Source organism: Schistocerca gregaria, chromosome 5, assembly GCF_023897955.1.
Source record: "Schistocerca gregaria isolate iqSchGreg1 chromosome 5, iqSchGreg1.2, whole genome shotgun sequence".
NCBI classification, from domain to species: domain Eukaryota; kingdom Metazoa; phylum Arthropoda; class Insecta; order Orthoptera; family Acrididae; genus Schistocerca; species Schistocerca gregaria.
The window spans coordinates 299,836,699-299,855,767 of NC_064924.1; positions in this window are offsets into that span (position 1 = coordinate 299,836,699).

The window sequence follows — 19,069 nt, forward strand, 5'->3', positions numbered from 1 at the left end:
GAAACGAGAACAACGAGGAACTTAACGTAACTTGTCATACGAAGTACATAAATTTAAGGAATTCTGCTATGTAGACAGCAAAATAACACATGACGAACGGAGGAAGGTAGATATAAAAATCCGTCTAGCACTAGCTAATAGGGCATTCCTGGCCCAGTAATGTCTAGTTGTATCAAACGTAAGACTTAATTTGAGGAAGAAATTTCTGCCAATGTACGTTTGGAATATAGCGTTGTATGTCAGTGAGACATGAATAATGAGAAAACCGAAACAGAGGAGAATGGAAGAATCTGAGATGTAGTGTTACCGATTAATGTTAAAAACTAGGTGGACTGAGAAGATAAGAAGTGAGGGGGTTCTCTGCGAATCAGCGCGGAAAGAAATGAATGGAAAACATTAACAAAAAGGAGGGACATGAGGAAAGGACATTATGATAGTACATCTGTGTAAGACATCATTGATAAACTTTCACGTTACTAGGCGGCGTTGTAGAGGGTAGAAACTGTAGAGTAAGACAGATATTGGGATACACGTAGCAAACAATTGATGTAGTTTACAGTTGCTATACTGTGATGAAAAGGTTGGAACATGATTGGAATTCGTTGTGGGTCGCATCATACCAGTGACAGGACTGCCGACTCGAAAAAAAAGTATGATCTGAATGACTTTTTTTTTAGATTGTTGTGGAACGAGTACACGTACAGGCTACATACAGGGCACAACGGTTAATAGGTGCAGTATTTCGACTGGAGACGGAACGCTGTACTAAACATTATCTAACTATTTAAATCATTTATAGACTAATAATTGCAGCCGGCTGCGGTGGTCTCGCGGTTCTAGGCGCGCAGTCCGGAACCGCGCCACTGCTACGGTCGCAGGTTCGAATCCTGCCTCGGGTATGGATGTGTATGACGTCCTTAGGTTAGTTAGGTTTAAGTAGTTCTATGTTCTAGGGGACTGATGACCACAGCTGTTAAGTCCCATAGTTCTCAGAGCCATTTGACCCATAATAATTGCAGCTAATACAAGGCTTACGTTTTTAGGCTGATTAGTAGCTCCAAGTATGCGTGGCAACAGAAAGTCATAAATCTTATTTTCCCCCAGACAGGAGATGAAGTATTGGAGGACTGACACGTCGAGGAGTGGACGTTATGGGTCTCATGAATCCGTTTGGCACCATGACATTTTACTGTCGCGTTTATCCGTTTCCATATCTCTCAGCTAACTTTCGTAAAGTAAAGTAGCATCGTAACTATCATTCTCTTACACCGAAGAGCCAAATAAATTTGCACATGTGCCAATTATGGTGTAAGGCCCCCGCGAGCACGTATAGGTGTCGCAACACGACGTAATATGGACTCGCCTAGTCTGAAGTAGTGCTGGAGAGAATTGACACCATGACTACTGCAGGGCTTTACATAGGTTCTTAAGAGTATGAGGGGTGGAAATCTCTTCTGAACAGCATGCTGCAAGACACTCGAGATAGACTCAATAATGTTCATGTTTGGGATGTTCTGTGGCCAGCAGAAGTGTTTAAACTCAGCATTACGTTCCTAGAGCCACTCTGTAGCAATTCTGTACGTTTGGGGTGTCTAATTGTGCTGCTAGAATTGCCCATCGGAATGCACAATGGACATGAATGGATGCAGATCATCAAACAGGATGCTTACGTACGTATCACCTATCAGAGTCGTATCTAGACGTATCTGGGCTTCCATAGAACTCTAACTGCACACGCCCCTCACTGTTAGAGATCTCCACCAGCTTCAGTAGTCCGCTGCTGACATTTAGGATCCATACATACACGAGGTTCTCTCCATACCCGTACACGTCCCTCCATTTAATGCAATTTGAAACGAGCCCTTTCCAACCAGGCAACATGTTTCCAGTCAACAGTCCAATGTCGGTGTTGACGGACCTAGGCGAAGTTCAAATGGTTCAAATGCCTCTGAGCACTATGGGACTTAACATCTGAGGTCATCAGTCCCCTAGAACTTACAACTACTTTAACCTAACTAACCTAAGGACATCACACACACCCATACCCGAGGCAGGATTCGAACCTTTTCCAGACTGTAGCGCCTACAACCGCTCGGCCACTCCGGCCGGCCTAGGCGAAGTGTAAGGCTTAGTGTGGTGCAGTCATCAAGGGTATACGAGTTGGTCATCGGCACCGAAAGCCCATATCGATGACGTTTCGTTGAATGGTTCTCACGCTGACACCTGTTGATGGCCCAGCATTGAAGGTGCAGCAATTTGAGCAAGGGTTGTAGTTGTCACGCTGAACTATTCTCTTCAGTCGTCGTTGGTCTCGTTCTTGCAGGATCATTTTCCGGCAGCAGTGATGCCGGAAATTCGATGTTTTGCAGTATTCTCAGTATTCACGGTACACTCGGGAAATGGTCGTACGGGAAAATCCATACTTCATCGTTACTTCTGAGGTGCTGTGTCCCACGCTCAAACTCACTTAAATCATAATTACCTGTCATTTTAGCATTTTAACAACTGCGCCATTTACTTGTTGTCTTATATAGACGTTGTCGACCGCAGTGCCATAAAAAATGGTTGTAATGGCTCTGAGCACTATGGGACTTAACATCTATGGTCATCAGTCCCCTAGAACTTAGAACTACTTAAACCTAACTAACCTAAGGACAGCACACAACACCCCGCCATCACGAGGCAGAGAAAATCCCTGACCCCGCTGGGAATCGAAGCCGGGAACCCCGGGCGTGGGAAAAGAGAACGCTACCGCACGACCACGAGATGCGGGCCCCCGCGCCATATTCTGCCTTTTTACATATCTCTGTATTTGCATGCCTATACCAGTTACTTTGGCGCTTTAGTGTAAATGGCAGAAATTGTAGAAATTTGCGAAGTACGTTGAACGCAGGACCGTTCTTAGATCCTTGCCCTTGTGGGTTATACTGTTGCTTGAACGGATGCAGTGAATGTACTAGCCCAATAGAAGCACTCATTTACAAACTGATCATACGCGTGGATAAAAAAATAAAAAATACGATGCGGTTCTCGACTCGACGGGTAGAAGCGACGAACCGTTTGAAGCAGAGTGGTGCAAGACATTAGTGGAAAGATGCTCAATAAACAGAAAATTACAGATCAAACTTTTCCAGAAGTAGGCAGAAATGATTGAGAGAAGCATTTACAGACTCACGTAGTCGAAATCTGGAAACTGGATTCATACCCACAGTAGTACAGTCGTGGTAGTGGTGAGTGTCCACTATGGTTTTCATATTGTGTAAATTGTGATATTGTCAAAGCTGGGAGATTTTGTTGCTCTTGCAGTTCGGAAACTCACAATAAATATATAAATCTGAAACATCGGGGTGAAAAATTTCCATTTATTTATTTCTCTGAATTACAGTTTTTTTAACCAATTTGCTAAGCACTGATGTAAACAAATTGTTATACAGTATTATTTAATAAACTTTTTAGTTTGTTTGAGTTCCAGGCATCTATGGCATGTGAAAAGTGCTGAGGACTACAAGGCGTATTTGAAAGTGCAAGGAGACAGTAACAAAATATGACCCTCCCTCTCCACCCGAACCCTCGCCGAAAATTGTACCATGAGTCAGGCAATTGGTACAGAAAAAGCACCTTCCGACATTACCATGAATGTAGTCTTACTCGGCAAACTTGGAGTCATTCTCTCGCAAAGTTCACTTGAAAAGCAGACAAGAGAAATTTAGCGAACTTCGGGCTTTGGCAGCTGTATCCACCAGCGAAGCAGAGCCAACGTTGGTGTCCGAGTGCGCCGGGTCAGGTAGGGGCAGCCAACGAGGCCCAGCGTGTTGGTCTCCCAGCCCCCGCTGCCTCGACAGCCGGCTAATACCTGCCTAATCCGCCACTCACTGCCGGCCTCTCGGATTACCGACGCGTCTGGAGCTGAGCAGTTCCTCCAGGGGACGTCGGCCCTCACTGAGCTTCCCTGAGTTAAGCTTGGCTTTGCTCCGATTCCAGCCACTTTGCTGAAAGAAACATCACCCTTTCTGTATCTTTAAAATGGAAAACGACAATAATTATCTAACGACACACATAGGCTGAAGAGCTTGAGAGGACGCGTCGTATCGTAAGCTTGGGATACAAATAAAAAGTAAACGAAAATATGTACTGATATTTTTAAAAAAATTTCAAGTGTAATACGGATAAAATCTCATTTAGTTTACTCACTAATTATTCTTACCATTTTACATGTTTTTTATGCGTATATGATGATAACTGCGACATGTATGTGTGGCTCGATGAAACACAGTTGTAAGAGCCATTGCCGTGTATTTTGAGTTACAGGCCAATCGACGCTATCTATGGGTAGCAAAATATAATACACCGGTAATAATCTGTAAGGTCACTCAGCTGAAGTCAGGGTGATACTTCGTGTATAACGCCGGTGGCAGCCTGCCGCGGGATCATAATGATAAGCTACAGCTAAAATGGCAAGCGCTAACAGGAACTCGCGGATACCGACCGAGATTATAACCATATTTGTCGAGTTACATCAAAATGATGGTGGTCTAATGATACTGATACCTCTGACGACTATCCTAAGTATATTCTCCGTGATTCGGATAACATAGAGTAATGTAAGTTGGCAGATCTGTTGTACGAAAACAGCGATAAACGCATTTACATGCCATTATGCTAGTGAAGCGCTTGAAATACGAGGTTATTATGGCATGTCTACTGTTGAAGGATTCATGTGTGCACACACGTAATTATTCTTTAAATTCGTAATACAAATAATAGTAATAACAAAAAAGTTAATGATAATAATAATAGTAATTATCTTCGTTGCTTTTCACGTAATCGGCGAAGGATTTCGGATTGACATTAATATCAAGCAATCTGTCATTCTCTCAGGCACTTGTCATAAAGGGATAGAAGAACCGAGGAAGGAGTCTTCTCGGAAAAGCATGAGATGCATCTCACAAAGAACGATTAAGCAGATTAGATATCATACGGGCCAAGAATATGTTCTGCAAAAAAATCAAAATTAAAATGAATTTAGGACCTCACAACTACTGTACTTTTAAATGTTTTGGGTTAGTTGGTGAAAGCAATTTGAGGGAAACCTTCATAACAATCTGGTAAATTGGTGACTTTGAAGTTCAGGATCCATCTGGTTGGAAAGTATACTGGGAGACGGTGACCTCCGAAAAGCCACCATCTTCATTCATCAGCGAGACATTATATTATGACATTTGGCACAAAGTAAGTTTCAGGAAACGTGGTAGGCAAAATCCAGTTCGTACTCTTCGACTAAAATATACCACTTTAAGAAGTTTGAAATTGTTGTTCCTACCGTGTTATTTAATACATCTTGTGTTCACATGGGCTTTTATTCATGAGTTATATTAGGTTTTTGCATTGCCCCTTTTTCCTTTTTACTTTGCTTGGTTTCAGGCAGAGTCCATTTCACTAGATGCAAATACAATTATTTCAGATTGTCAAAAGCATTTAGTACTCAGGGACTCAGAAACGTATGCCACGTCACCGTTGGTTTTCGAGTTCGATGCTTTCAAGAAGTTGTTACTTTTGACAGATTAAAGGTAGGTCGTAAGCATTCTAATAAAACAAGACATTTGATAAAATTAATAAAACCTCTTAGCTATGATTCCTGCGTCATTCACGAAGACATTGTTGGTATATTGACAAAATGTGATAAATTCAACATTCGAGAACAATAACAGTGTACAATATTTTAAAAATTAATGCTTTCATAGTTAATGGGATACATATGTAGGGCTAAAGTAATACCCAGTTTTGAGGGTTGGGACGTCTGTATCCCACTGCTGCCTTGTAGCGACATGCTTTCAAGAAAATACTATTGACCATTATGCGGATATATAGAAAGTTGTAAGTGATCATGGAGCCGTCGTGTGTTTTCGGTGTGGTTGACCAAGTACACATCAGACCACTATCATCGCCATTTCCACAATGTCTGAAGTAACTAATTGTATTTTCTTACACATCATAGACATTGTTCTGTAACACTGTTAGTCTAAGGAATATGCTCCTGAAAACTTCAAAGTATGTGGGAAACAGTGGCATTTAGTATGTCAAAGCCAGTTGTTCCGTTGACAACCTTTGTGCGATATTTCATGTTTTTCCAAGTCAGTAGAATACACATGTTTTGCTAATGATTGGTTATTCTTTTTCCATAATTGCCATTCTCATAAAATCATTCTAAAATGAAAAATTTAGCTCTGAAATCCTAGGGTCCCACGCAAACACGGATGTAGTTGAGGGGAGTTGGAGCGCCCTGTCGTGATAATGTTAAATTTAGTGACTTGGCTTCGTTGTATTCCAGGAACCACTGTAGCCATTGACATGAAACTTTTACAGCATATTAAACTGTTATTTCTGAGCCTACTGAACTACAATAATTACATTTCAGCCACTGATTTCGGTAATATAACTTTTTAATTACACGGTTAAAATTTTGTGTACTTTTTAGTACGTTAACCTAGATAATTTTAATTATACAATACATTATGTTCTTATTTTAGTTCAGTAGACTCAGGATATATATGTTATTACTCCCTGAAAATTTTAATACTCTATTGGAAGTGCTTTCTGAGGTTTAGGGAAACATGCAACAGACAATGCAAATTTTCAGGAACGGCTTCTAAAGTTTCAAAAGACTGTAACTTACTTAATATTTTATTTTTAGTCACTCAGAAGCAGCCTGCACCATACTGTATATCATCCTCTTGAACTTTTTGCAAGTTGTTTCTGCTGTTATTCTTTCTGGACTCTTTAGTGACCAACTGTGCTGCATACTCTGCTTTATCAATGTGAACCTTGTCCATCCGTTTAAGTTCTCTGATGCAGTTTGCTCCAGGATTAATTCCCATATGATGTAGCACTTTCACCCTACCAATGTTGCCATCATTGAAAGCAATAACAGCATCACAGACCCCCCCTCTTTAGTGTCTTCATTCCAACAATAACATTTTTCGGTAAGCGAGTTCATATAAGATAACTGAACGGCTCATTGAAATTTTGAGTCTGACCATGCAGAGACTTTTTCAGTAATTCAGGATTTGCCAGGTCTCTGTAAATAGGTTTTATGATACCCATGACTGCTGCTTGGATGGAATGTTTATGGCTGTATGAACTGTTTCAGAACTGGGCGTTGCGGTAATTACACCATGAATCAGGTCCTAGAGGGCAAAGGTAGTATACTGGCTTTTCATCAATTGAGTCTATGGAAGAAGGTAGCTCATACTGTCTGCTTCAGTATTATTTCTAATGTCCATCCCACAATCCTGCTATAGTTCACCATTCGTTTTGTCTGTAAGCCTGCCTCTTCTGGTTTTACCATCAGAAAGTTTCTTGTCTCTCAAACTTCGTTTCAACTTCCTTAACGTTGTGCCCACCCTCTTCTTGCATGACATCTATAACATAGCAATCCATAGTCTTCTATATAAAAAATAGCGATTTTATTAGCTTTTGAAGTAAGGAACTCATAAATTTTAAGATTTTCAACCAGTGTAGATAACATTAAATAAAAAAATAATAAACGTTCTATGTGAGTTTATAAGTGATATATATAAGATTTTATTTTATTTTTAATTTTTATTTTATATATAATATTTTTTCCGTTCTAAGTCTCCATAAGTTCGTGGGATAAATGTGGTCCTCTTTACCGAATTGGGAAATCGAGCAGCTTAAAACGTTTTTGCTATCGAAAGTGTATTATTTATTGAAAAGGAAGACAGTTTTTGACCTTTTACATTAAAAAAAAAATTAAATTTTAACAAGGGAAGGGTTAAGATATATTCTTCTCTATGAGTGGCTCTTAGTGCCGTGAATAGTTTCATTGACAGATGTATTTGCAATTTTATCCGCCATTGTGAAAGGAAACTTTTAGACGATCTTTCCTCATCTTTCAGTACGTCATGATAATCATATCCAGTGCTTGTGAAGGAACCCTTGCCTGCATAATTTCAAGTAGACTGGAGCTGATCTTTCATTACGTATGTATATAATTGGAATTTACGTCCAAATTTCGTTGCTTTCATTCTAGTGGTACTGACAGATGGATGCACTGTGTTACTTACTTCGTTCAATCAAATGTGGACCATGAATGAGAAATAGCTTTTGACCAGGATTATTTCCGTTTCCTCCAAAGCAATCAAATTAATTAGAAACATTAACTTCTGGTATCGCAATCAGTATCTAAATACCAGAATAAACGAGCCGTGTTTTATACTCACAAATGAACAGAAAATGGAGACTCAATAAGAGAATGTGAAACAAGTAACATCAGTGGCGTATTTATTTATTTATTTTGCCGAGGGGTTGTATGCTTTTCATTTTACAATGGCTCAAATCGGAAATTAATTTTATTGGTCCATGCTAATTTGATTTCCAAAGTTATAAAAATAAATTGTGTCAGGTTTACAATTGTTTGATTAGAGCACTGATGACATTACAAAAACGGTTTATTGAGGTTATGAATAACACCATTAAATCAGTTCTATACGGTTATGAGGCTTGTTTAAATCTGGTAAAATGTAATTCAATCCCTAAGAGAATTTTCTGCGCCGATCTCTTAATTAACTAGAGTTATAGTCTAGGCTCATATTAATTCTTTGAAGAGTATAAAATGTTCTTTTGTTTGATACTTAAATACACGTAAATAGAGTACAAGTATAACCATTTACTAGAAATATAAAGTACGGCAGTCTCTTTTTATGCCATGTCACTTATCAGAGTATGGGTATCAATGCTCTCTTCTCCATAAATCAGAGTCATGGCGGGCCTATTCAGAAGTGTCCCACAAGCCGCACTCCTTTGTTATAACTGGATCCTCTTAAGGGTGGAAAAATTGCGCTCACTCGTGGCCGTTTTCACTGGCAGAGTTACCAAGAGCTGCAGCAACCGGAACACGTCAGGCTAGATGTGACACTCAAGGACAGACAAAGCTTCCAATGCGTTTTGAGGGACTTGCGCCAGTCGACTCAGACGATAATAAAAGAGTTTCAACTCAGCTATTGTCGTTAAATTGGTGCCTAATGGATCTGAAGCACAAAATGAACTGAGTTACGTAACTCTATCAGTGATACATATGTGTTCAGTTTCTCAAGGTAAGAGACAATTAAAGCTGTTGGAAAGATCAAAATGGGTCAAGTGAGCCTGCAGTGATCCAATGAAGGCATCCAGAAAAGATGTGAACACAGACACTTTTTAGTAACTCGCAACATCACCGGTAACCTGATTTGAACGGTATGCTCGGTTGGTAGATACGAGTGACTGTTTTATTCCATCTTCATTGACCGATTCCTTGACTGGCTTAAAGTATCATCATCACTTTCTCTCATTCCGAGCAGTTTATTTTCGAGATCTGTGGCAGTGTTGATTAACTTTGTAATACCTATACCTTGGTGCTGAAGTTGACGACAGGTGGACTCACCTAGTGCAAACTGTTCATAAAGTGTAACCGAGCAGACGACAAAGTCTCTCTTGGTGATGGCTGCTAACATAATCATGGTTATGTGGGTTTGTTGTCAAATTCTTTACTCTTCTCCAGAGCCGAAATGACACAACGATATATTTTCTTGAAATCTCGTGCGCTGCGAAGACGCTGAACTCATCTAATGAGTTTGATAAGTTTCATACTCCTGGCGAGAACATCGGTTAATGATTTAAAGGAATCATTTAATATCTGCGTACGCTTTGGTGGCCCAAGAAAATAACGCACTATTTACAGTGTTCGTAGTGAGTTCGTGGTAAGTCGAATGATGCACAGTGAGAATATACAGCTAAAGCGGAGTCCTGTATTACGAATGTATGAGCCCAACAGACTCTCCCCGACGTGGATGAACCACCGTCATACTCCTGTCTTCGTAAAATTGCAGATGAAGACCAAATTTAAGCACACTTCGAAACATAGATGTAATTAACACTTTGCAATTCACTCCAAAGACTTGAAAATATTGCAGGATATCTACAGGAGTGTTGAGACACAGGGAAATATAACGTACACAAAAAGTGAGTTGCTCTATTACAGCAACGTTAGCAATTTCATCCACAAGAACCGTATAACTTATGGTGTCATTAATATGCTGAACAACGTTTCCCATGAGTTGTTTATTGATACAACTGATGATCTGATTTTGGACTGGAGCACTAATTTGTTTGTCGTGTTTATCATTCCATTCTAACTTGCTCGTAGATTTTCGTCACCTTCCGTGCGGTACTTTAGAATAGCACGAAAGTCACCCCCGTTTATATCGTCTTGTTTGTCTACCACAATAGCCCCTTGCCCCCATGTCCCGTAAATGCATTCTTCTGACGTCCACAGGGAATCACCGCCTCAGTGATAGGGACTATGCTATCTCTATTATCTTTCCACCTGCACCACGAAGCCATCATCGAGTCAGTGTTTTACACCTGTCGGCCTCTCATCGTCGTGTCAACAAGATTGCCACCATTGATTACAGCATCCTTGTGGTAAGTTTTGCTTGCATGGGTGTTGAAATATTCAAGACCACGCTTCAATTTAGAAAATTTATAGATTGCCAGGGATCTAACATTTTGATGAGGATCTTCACCTTAAATTCTCTTAACGAGAAACTGTCGTACTTACAGGAAACATCGTCCTTTTTGGGAAAGTGGAGGAGGAGATTCGTGTTTAACGCCCCGTTGACAACGAGATGTTTAGAGACGGAGCACAAACTGATTTACAGATCTCACTCTCCGTTGCTATGTGCTCAGTGCGATTTCGAGTGCAACGGTCAGTGCCGACGTAGTTGCCGCTGCCAACCGACCGCGTGGTGAAGTGATGCCGGAGCTGGATTTCAGTTAAGTAGTTTTAATTCGACATGGTACCACGGTACTCTAGGTTTTAATTTTTAATGTTGACCAAGACTTACTATGGCATGTTATAGTAATTTTATGCTTCTGAAGAAGGCAAGATTATTGTAGCCGAATTCTGGGTAAAGACCAGAAAATTTTCACAACTAAGGCAGATTTTTCAACATATAAATCATGACGGCCAGATGCGGGTTTGAACCGTCGTCCTCCCGAATGCTAGTCCAGTATGCTAACCATTGCGCCAGCCCGCTCGGATTCTGTAAAGAATGTTAACCAAAAATATTTCGCCGTCCAACTTAGACTGAACTCACTATATTGGCCACTTCTGCAAAGTGAGGGGAAATTTATAAGTTACACTGAAGAGAAAAAAAAATTAGCAAATTATGGGAGTCCAGTCCCAGGCTTACAGTCGTCAGGAGAGAGCCGGGTGGAATGCTGTTTTGAGGACCTAGTTACGCTCGAGAGCGTCAAGAATACGTTTTTGTCCATAACACACTTATTACTCATCAATACCGGATTTTCTTCCAAAGCGCTGCACCGCAGGTTGGCCGGCGGAGTAGCGCCTCGTCAGCAGTGGAACACCACCTTGCACTTGCAGAGTGAAGCATCGGGGGCGGCTGTTGTGTCACCGGGCAGCTAGCTATCAACCAGCGGCCTTGGGCTCTACGAGTCGATATCCAAAATGCACTCGTGGGCATCTAAGATCTGCACTCAGAAGTTACGTCCCACGTCCACCTGTAGTACTCGTTGGGACATAGGAATCGGCCCTGCTCCCAATTAGCAGACAGGAGGCAGCAGCATGTATGCCTGCCACAGAAATGGGATGAGCAGTTGCAGTGTGTCCTCTCTCGGAGGTGGAAGACAGACAGCGTGCAGGACACGCAAGTCAACTCATTAGCAGGCCTGTAGGGTGACGGCAGCCTCCGCGTTTCGTCAGCAATGTTTCGAAGCTGGCAGTGCAGCCTGCAGCAGTAGCGACCTTCCAAACTGACTCTTGGTCCATTGACGTTGGTACGCCGAGGGTCAACTTCTATAGTCTCCCGTCCCAATGGATATCTGCAACTGACACGAGCTCTGAGATTACGCACTGTACAGTCGGCAGTCAGCTCTCAGCAATCACGCGTTTCTTAAAAAATGTGACATATTGTTGTTGCCATTTCCCGTGCTCTCTGCGGCGAGGGCAATGGCTATGATGTCATATGCCTATGAGATCACGTGTCCTGGTTTACCCTCTCCGTCATCTCTCCTAGTGGCTTCAGAGTTTCACAACCTCGCCTCTCTGGTGCTCTTTTTTTCTGGTTCAGCACCTGAGTACGTATTGTGATGTTTCACCTAGGCTTCCTTAAGAAAATCTGCTTTATTGTTTTATTCAAGGGTGTAATTTTCAGCAACCTGGTCTCGACAAATTGATTTGTCGTTTTCAGAAGCCTACAAAATTAGCGATATTATAAATAATTAAGGAGTTTCTTGCAGGGTGGGGGAGTGGCTAGGTATGTAAAAAACAGTATTTTATATTTACGTAAAATATAAAAAAGTATACTTAGTTTTGCTCCACAAAGGGATAATACCGCTGCATGTTCAGAAATTAACGTGGTGGCACTAATATGCATTTCGTGCAACTATTCCAGCTTCATGACCGGCCTCATCTTATTGCGGCTGTTAGTCGCGTTAAAATGGGGCTGGGGAGGGCGCTGATGGCAGAGGACATGGGTCACATATCAGTGGTGCCAGTTGGGTCTATCAGTAGATCGGGTTTCACCAGTCATGGCCAGCACCTCAATAGGTATGGGAAGGGGAGGTTGGCAAAGCTTATAGGTGACAGTGTAGTAGGTGTTGGTGGTGATTGTGGTGGTGGGATAACTCATGGAATTCCTGTAGTAGTTGATGTTAGAGATGCACCTATTTGAGACTGAGGTCAGCTGATAAATATACATGCCTAAAGGAGGTCCCTCTACCTAAGTGATCACCTTCTTAAGATGTAACGTTTCCAAGTAGACAAGGAATAGCATATTTCATCAAAATGTAAGGGTTATTGAGGATAAAGTTAGTGAACTGCTTATATATGTTGACTCCGAAATTATTGGTACATCAGAGTACCACTTAAATAATTTGACAATTCAGAGGCTTCCTTTACCAGGATACATATTAGCTGGCTGTCTTTTAAGGAGTTTCTTGCAGGGTGGGGGAGTGGCTAGGTATGTAAAAACAGTATTCCATTTGAATCCATAAATATATCACGGCACTGCACTGAACAGATATTAGAATGAAGACAGCTGGCACTCTGAGGGTCAACCTCTATAGTCTCCCGTCAAATAGGATAGCAGCCACTGACATGAGGGCTGAGACTAAGCACTGGACATTCAGCAGTCAGGACTCAGCAATCTGGCATTTGTTAAGGAAGCTGGGATATTTATATTGGCATTTCACTTGCTCACTGCAAGAAAGGGTTCTCGATTCACTTTGTAGGAAGTACCATAAATTATTTATATGATGTGACTTCAATACAAGTTTTGCATATGATGGTGCAAGAAAAACGATGTTGGTAGATCTCATAAATTCATATGATCTGATGTAGACTCAGTTTTTTTCCAATTACGGTGCAGGGGGACAGTAGCACAACCATAGACAATATTTTTATTCATTCTTCATTACAGGATGGGTATTCTGTTAGTAAAGGGTGAATGGCCTTTCAGACCATGATGCACAAAATTCAACACTAATAGGCCTTAGTACTGAAACATATTTCGCATTTAATTATAAACTATGTAGGAAAGTTAAATCAGCAGCAAATCAGAGTTTTCTGAACCTTGTCAAGGAACAAGAGTGGCAGAATGTTTATATTGTCGACAACATTGATTCTAAATATAATGCTTTCCTTAATACATTTCTCATGCTCCTTGAGAGTTGCTTTCCATTAGAACGTTCTACCGGGGTACTAGCAGTAATAGGCAGCCCGGGTGGCTGATTAGTGGGATAAGGATATCTTGTAGAACAAAGTGGGAATTATATCAAAATGTTACAAGTAGTTACAATAAAGCTACAGTAACCAATTACAAAGAGTATTGTAAGGTGCTTAAAATGTTATTAGGAAGGCAAAAAGTATGTAGTATGTAAATAGAGTAGCTAATTCGCAGGATAAAATTAAAACCATATGGTCAGTTGTGAGGGAAGTGTCTGGTCAGCAGCGCAAGGTCGACAATATAAAGTCAGATCACAGTAAAAATATTTATGTTACTGATAAGTACAGTATTTAACAATCATTTTCTGGGCCTTTCTGGTGAATGAAATAAAAATTTAGTTTCTACAGGGAATCATGTAACTCTCTTGGCAAATACTTTTCTCAGATAGATGTCTGAAATATTCCTCTGTGATACAGACAAGAAGGAGGTTGAGTCAATAATTAAATCGTTGAAGACTAAGGACTATCGTGGCTATGATGGAGTGCCTAACAGAATATTAAAGTACCATGCTGCACATGTTAGCCTTGTATTTAGCCATATTTGTAATTTTTCCATTAGAGATGAATAGTTTCCTGAACGATTAAACTACTCAGTAGTAAAGCCGCTCTATAAAAAGGTGGAAAGGGATAATTTAGATAATTTTAGACCTGTTTTTATGCCATCAGTGTTTGCAAAAGTTATTGAAAAGGCTGTCTATGTAAGGATAATTGATCACTTTATATCAAACGAATTGCTATCAAATGTACAGTTCAGCTTTAGAAGTCGTTTAACAAATAAAAGTGCTATGTTCTGTTTTCTCCGTGAGGTACTGGATGGGTTAAACAAAAGGTTTCGAACGCTTGGCATATTTTTTTATTTAATTAAGGTATTTGACTGTGTTGACCACGAAATATTGTTCCACAAGTTTGACATTACGGAATACGAGGAGTAGCTCATAAATGGTTAACCTCTTACTTTAGCAATAGACAGCAAAAGGTCACTATTCACAATGTTGAGAATGGCTGTGATGTGGGTCTGTGTGGGGTATGGTCATGTGGGGAGTGCCCCAGGGATCAGTGTTGGGGCCACTCCTGTTCCTTATTTATGTAAGTGATATGCCATCTAGTATTATGGGTTTCTCTAAAATATTTCTCTTTGCAGATGTCACTAGTTTGGTAGTAATGAATGTTGTGTGCAGCATTGGCTTTGTTTCAAATAGTGCAGTTCATGACCTAAGTTCATGGCTTGTAGAAAATTAACTAACGCTAAATGAGAGTAAGACTAAGTTTTTACATTTCCTAACACACAATTCAAGGAAAACTAACGTTTTAATATCACAGCATGGTCATATGATTACTGAAACTAAACAACTAAAATTTCTAGGTGTTCAGATAGATAGTAAACTGTCATGGAAAGCCCACGTTTGAGATCTTGTTCAAAGACTTAAACTGTCATTTTTACTATTCGAACGGTATGAGAAGTGAGTGACCGTTCGACACTAAAATCAGTCTACTTTGCTTATAACGTATTGTATCATATTTTGGTGTAACTCTTCCTATTGTAAAACGATATTTTTGACTCAGAAACGGATGGTTCAGGCAATAAGTGGTGTAAGTTCACGAAGATTTTGTCGATCCCTGTTCACGAGTCTGGGTATTTAGATATTGGCCTCTTAATTTATTATTCCTTACTGTCCTTGTTAAGAGTATTAGCTTATTCCCAAAAATAAGCAGCTTTCACTCAGTTAATACTTGGCAAAAATCAAACCTGCATTTGGATCGGAATTCCTTAAATCTAGTGCAGAAAGCTGTGCAGTATACTGCTGCATCCATCTTCAATAAGCTACCACTCTAATTAAAAAAATCGTAGCAGTAATCCACGCGCTTTCTAATCGAAATTGAAGAGTTTACTCATTGGTCACTCCTTGGATTCTGTCGAGGAGCTCCTTAAAAAATTAAGCTGACTTTTGTTGCAGTGTTGATTGCGTTTACTTAAACTTACGGACTGACTTTTTTCGAGTTCATAAAAACTTATTTTTATCTGTTATTACTCTTATGTTGTAATTTCCGGTACTGACACGTCCCATGACCTTGGGGATTTGCTCCTCAATTTGGTCCTACAGAACTTGATAAGTAAATAAATAGCGATTATTTTAAACACTGTTTGACAATTTACAGGAAGTCAGTCACATCTATGTATCTCTGGTTTAGCAACAAGGAGCATTCGGGAAAGCACATAGGCCTATATAAAATGCAATGTAATATTTATGCAGGGTTTTATATAGGACAGGGAAGGCATTAAAGACCCGCTTTCTGGAGCCCTTTCTCAGTAAAGATGGCATGAATTCACATAAATCAACTATTGAAGAACACCTCAGCACAGAGAAACGCACATCTCCTCCCCCATCCTTGCTTGACATCGAAATATTACTTATAATCCACAACAAGAATTTGAAATTTATAAACATTCCCACCTACATTCAAAATATTTGCCTTACGGTCAACTTACATTTGATAACAGACATTATTTTAATTGCACGCCATCTCCTCTTTTAAAAGGTGAAAATTAGCTCAGCCCTTCCATATATGTGCCACGTTTTTCATATGTACTATACGTAACTTCTTTGTCTGCATATTTTATATTTTTTTATGCACTGAAGAGCCAAAGAAACTGGTGCATCGGCCTAATATCGTATAGGGCCCCCACGAGCACGAAGAATTGCCGCAGCACGACGTGTAATGGACTCGACTAATGTCTGAAGTAGTCCTGGGGGGAACTGACACCATGAATGCTGCAGGGTTGTCCATAAATCCGTTAAAGGACGAGGGGTGGAGACCTCTTCTGAACAGCACGTTAGAAGGCATCCCAGATATACTCAATAATGCTCATATTGTGGTGAGTTGGTGGCCAGCGGAAATTTTTAAACTCAGAAATGTGTTCCTGTAGCCACTCTGTAGACTTTCTGGATATGTTGGGTGTCGCATTGTCTTGCTGGAATTGCCCAAGTCCATCGGAATGCACAGTGGACATGAACGGATGCAGACGATCAGACAGGATGCTTACGTACGTTTCACCTGTCAGAGTCGCATCTGGACGTATAAAGGGTCCCATATCACTCCAACTGCAAACGCCCCACACCGTTACGGAGCCTCCACCAGCTTGAACAGGCCCATGATGACATGCTGGGTCTATGGGTTCATGAGGTTGTCTCCGTACCCGTACACGTCCATCCGCTCGATTCGATTTGAAACGAGACTCGCCGAGCAATGTCGGTGTTGGCGGCCCTAGGCGGGGGGTAAAGCTTTCTGTTGTGCAGTTATCAAGGACACACGAGTGGGCCTTCGACTCTGAAAGACCATATCGATGACGTTTCATTGAAGGTTTCACACGCTGACATTTGTTGGTGGCCCAGCACTGAAGTTGCAGCATTTTGCATTGAAGTTGCAGCATTCAAATCTGCAGCAATTTGAGGTAGTGTTGCAGTTCTGTCACGCTGAACGAGTTTCTTCAGTCGTCGTTGGTCTTGTTCTCTCAGCATATTTTTTTGGCCACAGCGTTTTACTGGACTCCTGCTACACTCATGAAATTATCGTACGGAAAAGTTCCCTCTTCATAGCTGCAAAGGAGATCGGTCCCACCGCTCCTGCACCGACAATAACACCACGTTCAAACTCACTTAAATCTTAATAGCCTCCCATTATAGGAGCAGTAACCGAGCCTACAACGTCACGAGTTACTAGTTGACTTATGTAGCCATTCGCCACTGCAGCACCGTATTCTGCCTGTTTACATATCTCTGTATATGAATACGCTTGCCTACATCATTTTCCTTGGCGCTTCAGTGTATGTGTCTTATACATGTTCCTTGCGGCTGGAACAACAGGTACAGACATGTGATTCAGTTATTGCAAATTGTGAAACAATACTTAAAAAACTCACATACAATAGGCACATTACTGAATATACCATGGCATATCCTTTCTATGAAGAAGATATTGACTGTCTGGTAAACGAAGTAAGTTTCTGTAATATACATATTATACTTCTCTTAAATGTATTTACAAGGTCTAAAGATTTACAATAATCCTAATTCTGTAGGCTTCGGAGGAAAACCAATTAACTTGTCGAAACTGTTTTTAGGATAATAGAATTTTATTTGCATCTGATGACTGAAATGTATTTTAAAAGAGAAATCTAATTTCTCTGTAATATGACTTTATTTCTTGGCTTCCACGATGTTATTATGCTTCGCTTGCAGACTTCGGCGCTCGGTGGTTGACTTGTGTTACGATAGCTTCCGGTTTGGCTGCAACTCGCTCAGCAGCCTGATGGTGTATCAATGGAAGACGTTGTTTTTGCTTCACGACCCATCAACTGTGAATTTGAATTAGCACTGTTGCTTCTATTGCTTAAAAACATTGACGGCGGCGACTATGGTGGCTCATCTATTGATCGGCCCGAGAGGACAGAGTTTCTTCTAGTCCAATTGTTCTGGAGAAAGATCTACTAGCTTCAATGACACTCGACCCCGCAGTACTGCCGTGCCAACAATTTAACAGCTGGCAACGCAGAGAATATCTTGCTTAGCGTATGTTCCGACAACGTGTCGACCATCTCTACAATGCACATTGTTCATGTAGTCATTAAGGTTCATTTGTGGATACTCTAATGTAATGCGGCTGAGCTCGTAACTTACGTATTTAATTCACCATTTACGTTAATCTGATATGCGTTACTAATGGAAAACTGAAAACATATAATGTTACTATGTCGCGAGAAATTTTATTTAAAGACATAAGCTTTAATGCTAACAAAACTCTATTTAATATTAACCAGTCCCAACGTAGAAACACGCCAGATATCGGTAATTCTCGTTTGTGATAAGATTCGTTCCGAAAGTCTCTCGTTGGCATATTGTAGCAGCATACAACTCGCTTGTTAACATACTAAAGCAAAGGTGTTGTTAACACTTGTTTGCCACCCATAGTACTAAAGAACTGAGATATTGCGTGCAGGTATGCAAGGAAAACATGTCTATAATTTCACGTTCTTTTTTGTTTTTTTTGTTTTTTTTGCGGTTAGGCTTAAACCCGGAAGCCCCGTTCTCAAATACGCCGTTGAGCAACGTATTCATTATTGATAAATAATGTTTGAACAGTCACAACCATACACAGTAATCCTACATCAAATCGCAGCTGTCGGCGCTGTAATGAATTCAGCATAAAAAAACGCAGTATCACGTAATACATATAGTCAATACAGGACTTACACAAAAATATGGGACACAG